This window comes from Triticum aestivum, chromosome 5D, assembly GCF_018294505.1.
Source record: "Triticum aestivum cultivar Chinese Spring chromosome 5D, IWGSC CS RefSeq v2.1, whole genome shotgun sequence".
NCBI classification, from domain to species: Eukaryota; Viridiplantae; Streptophyta; class Magnoliopsida; order Poales; family Poaceae; genus Triticum; species Triticum aestivum.
In genome coordinates, this window is record NC_057808.1 from 161,091,827 (window position 1) to 161,097,655 (window position 5,829).

Consider the following 5,829-nt stretch of genomic DNA (forward strand, 5'->3'; position numbering starts at 1 on the left):
TTTTGCCTAAACTTGAAATGGGGATGTTCAAACCCTAGCACCAAATGAAATCCAACTGGGGTCACAATGAAATATTTTCAATGATCCCAAAATTCCTTCATAAAATGTTCATCATTTCTGGATTGGGCTAAAACCCCTGGCAAAATGGTGCACACTTTTTCTAGGACATTCTGGATTTTTGAATTAAATCATAAGTATGTGAATGTGGACATTTAAATTCTATAAAGTATTTTAACTGTTCAAATAATCTTGAAAGCATTTGAGGGCTGTTGGAAATAGTTTCAAAAGTGCCCACAATTATTTTCAAGATCTTACAAAATGAATTAGTATTTTTACTAATTCAAAACAGAGAAATAAATAGAAAACAGAAACAGAAAGCAGAGAGAGAGAGTTACCTTGGCCCGTTACTGTAGCAGCCCAGCCCACTGGAGATGCCAGTCATCCCCTACCTCACGCCAGTAGGCAGGGGCGCGTGGCCTCCGCACGCCAGCACGCGCACGGCCACCTCCTGCTTGCCGCCGCTGCTGCTGGAGGGTGCCAAGAGCGCCACGACACCCCTGCATCTCCCCCCTCTCTGGTTCCTCCCTCTCCCCCCCAGCGCTCGCGCCGCAGCCACCCGAGCGAGCCCGTCGCTGCCGATCGCCACCACCGCGGCCACCTCCTTCCCCTCGCCTCACCAACGCGCCCAGAAGCTCCGCCACAACGTCGTCGTCCTCTCCATCGAGTCACACGGCGCCAGAAGCTCTGCTGCATCTCCAACGCCGCCGATTTCGACCTCGGGTGCCGGTGATCCCCACCGTCGTTTCGCCGGACCCCGTGCCTCCCCTGCCCCGCCAGCAGCACCAGAAGAACCGCGGTGAGCCATTGCACCATTTCCCCCATGCCTCGTTGCCTGATTTGCCCCCTAGCCGCATCAACCACCGGAGCCGAGTGCTCCCCGCCGCCGGCCATGTCGCCGCCGCGGTTGCAACACCCGCACGTCGCACCAGAGCACGTAGGCGTGCTCAGCGCTTCCTCAGGAAGCCGCAGACCCCACCAGTTCGCCTCGAAACGCGCTGTAGCGCCTAAGCCATCAGTGCCCGAACTCCGGCCGCCGCATTCGTGCTCGCTGCCGGCGAACCAGGCCACCCCGCGACCTTCTGACACCTCCTCTGGATGCGGAAGAGCGTGGGCTACCTCCTGGTGGGTTTCGCGCGTCCAGCCGCCGTCTATAGCTCAAGTCCGGCGAGTTGCCGCTACAGTTTTGGTTGTCGCCGGCGAAACTCCGGCGAGGACCGACGTGGCGCAGTCATTAGCGCTAATCCCTGCCAGCTCAGCCGCCCTTAGCCACTGACAATGGGCCCCGCAGCAGGTCAAAGTGCTAGTCAACGCGGGTTAGCACCAGGTGTCACTGACGTGTGGACCCCACACGTCAGGTTTGACCCTGGTCAGCGCTGCTGACCTGCTGACATAGGCATGACGCAGTGCTGATGCAGTTAATCTTTTTCTGGATTTAAAATAATTCAGGAATTCCAGAAAATCCTATAAACTTCTAAAAATCATAGAAAATAATCTATAACTCAGATGGAAAACATTTATATATGAAAAATGATCAGAAAAATCCAATCTATCCATCTGTACCATTTCCATGCATGTTAGAACAACTTATGACTACTGTTTAGGACAATTCAATTAAATGGCATTTAAGAAATCACATATGGAGTTTCAATTTGAATCTTTGATTCAAGCCAACTCCATTTAACTTGCTACTAGTTGCATTAGCCCAAACCACAGTATATTGCCATGTCATGATCATGCATCATATTGTGCATTGCATTGATTGTATTTCTTCTCTGTTGCCGGTATTTGTCCCCTCTTGGTAGACGATGTTCCGGCGTTGTGATCGTTGACACTACTGAAGACTCAATGCTATCTTCAGAAGTGCCAGGCAAGCACAACCCCCTTGTTCATTCCGATACAATCCCACTCTCTCGCTCCTGCTCTCTTTTACTGCATTAGGACAACAAAGATCTATCTGTTACTTGCTGCGGTAGCTGAACCCCTTTATCCTCTGCATGACCTGTCATTGCCACAGTAAATAGATGAAACCCACTAGCATGAGTAGGAGTTGTTTGAGCCCTGATGTGCCTACTCATTCATGCTTGTTTGTCATGCCTGCTATTGCTTAGAGTTGTGTCAGGTCTGATTCATCGGGAATGAATTGGAATGTGGTGAACATGTCCTACTGTTGAGAGCTAAGTGTGTGAACACGATTTGGTAAAGGTAGCGGTGAGAGGCCATGTAGGAGTACATGGTGGGTTGTCTCATTGAAACCGTCCTCAGGAACTGAGTTCTGTGTTTGTGATCCATGAACAGTTACAACCACACATTGGAATGCTTAAGTGCCCCTCTCGACTTATTAATCAACTTGATCTCTGTCCAGGAGTTGCAACTAGTTTCTGGTGTTTTTAGGTAGTGTTAGTAGTCTACCAAGTGGTACCCGGTACAGGTGGGCTTGGGACAGACTAGGCACCGTGGCACGGTGTACCAAGCGTAGATCCATCCGTCGAGGTGGGCTTGGGAACCCTGTTCACATCGTTTGGGGCCGTGAGCGACACCCCGGCCGGATCTCCTTGCGGATGGAACCCGAATAGGCGATAAACCTGGACGAGAGACTTGTGTGGTTAGTCAGGTCGTGGCCGACTCCCTCGCCAGGCTTCCGCTTGAAGGTTGCCGAGGTACACGAGGTGTACATGGTGGTAAGTGGCGAGAGCGTGTGTGACGAAGTACACCCCTGCAGGGTTAATATGATCTATTCGAATAGCCGTGTCCACGGTAAAGGACTTCTGGGTCGCCTGTACAGTTCATAGACAAGTGAAAGTGGATACTCTAAAATGCGCAAGATAAGCGTGAGTGCTATGGATGGCGTTCTCGTAGGGAGACGGGAGCGGATCCATAGTGGTGTATTGATATGGTGAATATGTGGACTCGTGTGCACCACCTCAAAAGAGTTACTTGCAGTCATAGTTCAAGATAGCCACCGAGTCAAAGCTGGCTTGCTGCAGTTAAACTCCACCACCCCCTTTGTTGATACCGATGCATATATAGATAGTCCTGATGTAAGTCTTGCTGGGTACATTTGTACTCACGTTTGCTTATTTTATGTTTTGCAGAGAGACGTCAGTCTCGCTAGTAGTTCCGTGTGGACTTCGACGTTTAGCTTGTTACCTCAGCTATGATCTTGTGCCCTCGGCAGGATCTGGTAGATAGTCAGGCTTCTCAGCCTTTTTCATTTATAGATGTCTGTACTCAGACATGTTAAGCTTCCGCATGTGCTTTGACTTGTATGCTCTGAATGTTGGGTCATGAGACCCATGTTTATAATATCTGGCTCTTCGGAGCCTAATGAATAAATACTCTGAGTCGTAGAGTCTTGTTGTGATGCCATGTTGTATTTGCACATATCGAGCATATTGTGTGTATGATTGAAATGCTTGGTATGTGTGGGATCCGACAGCCTAGTTGTTTATCCTTGGTAGCCTCTCTTATGGGGAAATGTAGTCTTGTGCTTCCATGAGCCATAGTAGTCCGCTACAGCCCGGTTCACCGGAGTCCTGCTAGCCCAGCACTACTGCTCCGGAACACTTGACTGGCCGGCATGTGATTCACTTCGTTCCTGTGTCTGTCCCTTTGGTGAAATGTCACGCGGTGACATCCGGAGTCCTGCCTAGCCTGCTACAGTCCGGGTTCCCGGAGTCCTGTTAGCCCAGTGCTACAGCCCGGATTCGCACGCTGCTGACCGACATGCTCGATGTTGATTCACGTATGCCTGTCCCCGTAAGTTAGTGCCACTTTGGGTTCACGACTAGTCATGTCGGCCCGGGTTCTCTGTCAGATGGATGCTAGCGACACTATCATATGCGTGAGCTAAAAGACGCAAACGGTCCCGGGCCATGGTAAGGCGACACCCGTGGGAATACCGTGCGTGAGGCCGCAAAGTGATATGAGGTGTTACCGGCTAGATCGATGTGACTTGGAATCGGGGTCCTGACAGAAGGACTCACTGGTTCACCTCGCCGAGGCCATCATCGACCCCTACTACAGAGACATGAAGGATTCGTGCAACAAGGACAAGCGTGCTTGGCACTCGGCCTGGATGGAGAAACTCGACAAAGCTCACGTCGTGTACGCGGCCAAGGAGGCGTAAACGAGCTATGACATGTACAGGCGGATCGTTGACATGAGGAAGTGCCTCTTCCCAAAAATGGCCAGGGATCCAGCTGGAAGTAGAGCAATGGCAAGCATCGTCACAACAATAAGTAGATGATCAGATCCTCGTTTCTCCTAGTTTAGTATGCATGTAATTCCTTACTTTGGTGTGTGGAAATGTTATGTGTGTAGTCACTTGTGTAATTGTATGCTTAATTTGGTTATGCAATGCTGTCTTTTTAAGTACATTTGGTGATGCTCTGTAAATAGAGCGTAGATGTTGTGCGGACAAAGAAAATCACATCGCACACGGACTAAACAATGGAACCCGTCGGTGATGTTTTCTTCAATCACTCACAATTGTATACTAGCAATCATTTGCTCACAACACACATGGCTTGTTAGCAGCAATCGTCTGTGTTGTTATTGGTCTTCGCACACGTTTCCCATTACAGACCTGTTTGCCGCGTATCACACACATCTTGTTAAGTTGAACCGTTTCTGTTCTCTTGTCTCAACACAAACAACTCGTTCGAGTGAACCGCATGCCGTATATCGCACACATCTTGATCTGCCTGACCGTTTGTTTTATGTTGCCGAATCACAAAAAATTCATCTGAATGAACCGTATGATGTATATCGCTCACACCTTCATCGGGCAGCTCGTTTCTTTTGTTCCTCCTCATCGCAAACAGTTAATTGAACTTAACCGTATGCCCTGCACCGCACTCACAACTAAAATCAGAACCGTGTTTGATGCATCCTCCATCGCAAAGGTTTTGCACCTTTTTTGACGGGTTTTTTACACCACCGATTGCCATTATTGCATCGCACACTGTTTCGTCGAAGGGTCTCTGATCGTAGTGTCGCGTTAGCAGCATCCTACAGTAGTGAGCTTATCAAAAGTCCTTGTCTTGAGCCCACGCAGTACTTCAGTGTTCATCCTCTCAGCCTGTCCATTACTCCTGGGATGAGCGACGGAGGCGAATGAAACCTTGCTTCCAAGGGTTTGAACGTATTGCATGAAGGAGCGGCTTATGAATTGGGTGCTATTGTCAGTGATAACTCTGGCGGGTACTCCGAAATGGCACACCAATCCTTTCAAGAACTTGATGGTTGATTGTGCGGTTACCTTCCTCACAGGCTCCACTTCCAGCCACTTTATGAAATTGTTGATTGCAACGTACAAGAATTCAAAGTTACCGGTAGCACGGGGGAAAGGGCCCAAAATGTCGAGCCCCCAGACCGAAAATGGCCATGACAAAGGGATCGTCTAGAGAGCTTGAGCGGGTCGATGGATATTCTTGGAGTGGAACTCGCAGGCTTCACATCTGGTGACTAGTTCAATCACATCTTGGATGGCAGCGGGCCAGTAGAAATCTCGCTGGAAAGCTTTTCTAACCAAGGCTCTTGATCCAATATGGGAGCCGCACATGCCTTTGTGTATTTTTGCCAACAGTTCCTTCCCCTCTTCCCGACAAATGCACTTGAATTTCACACCATTGGGCATCCATCTATATAATGTTTCATTGACAAACTGATACATATTGGCCCTCCAGGCTACTCATTCAGCTTCATCTTGCTCTTCGAGAAGTTATCCTGTTTGGAGGTAGCGAACAATGTGTCGCGCCCAAGTTGGAG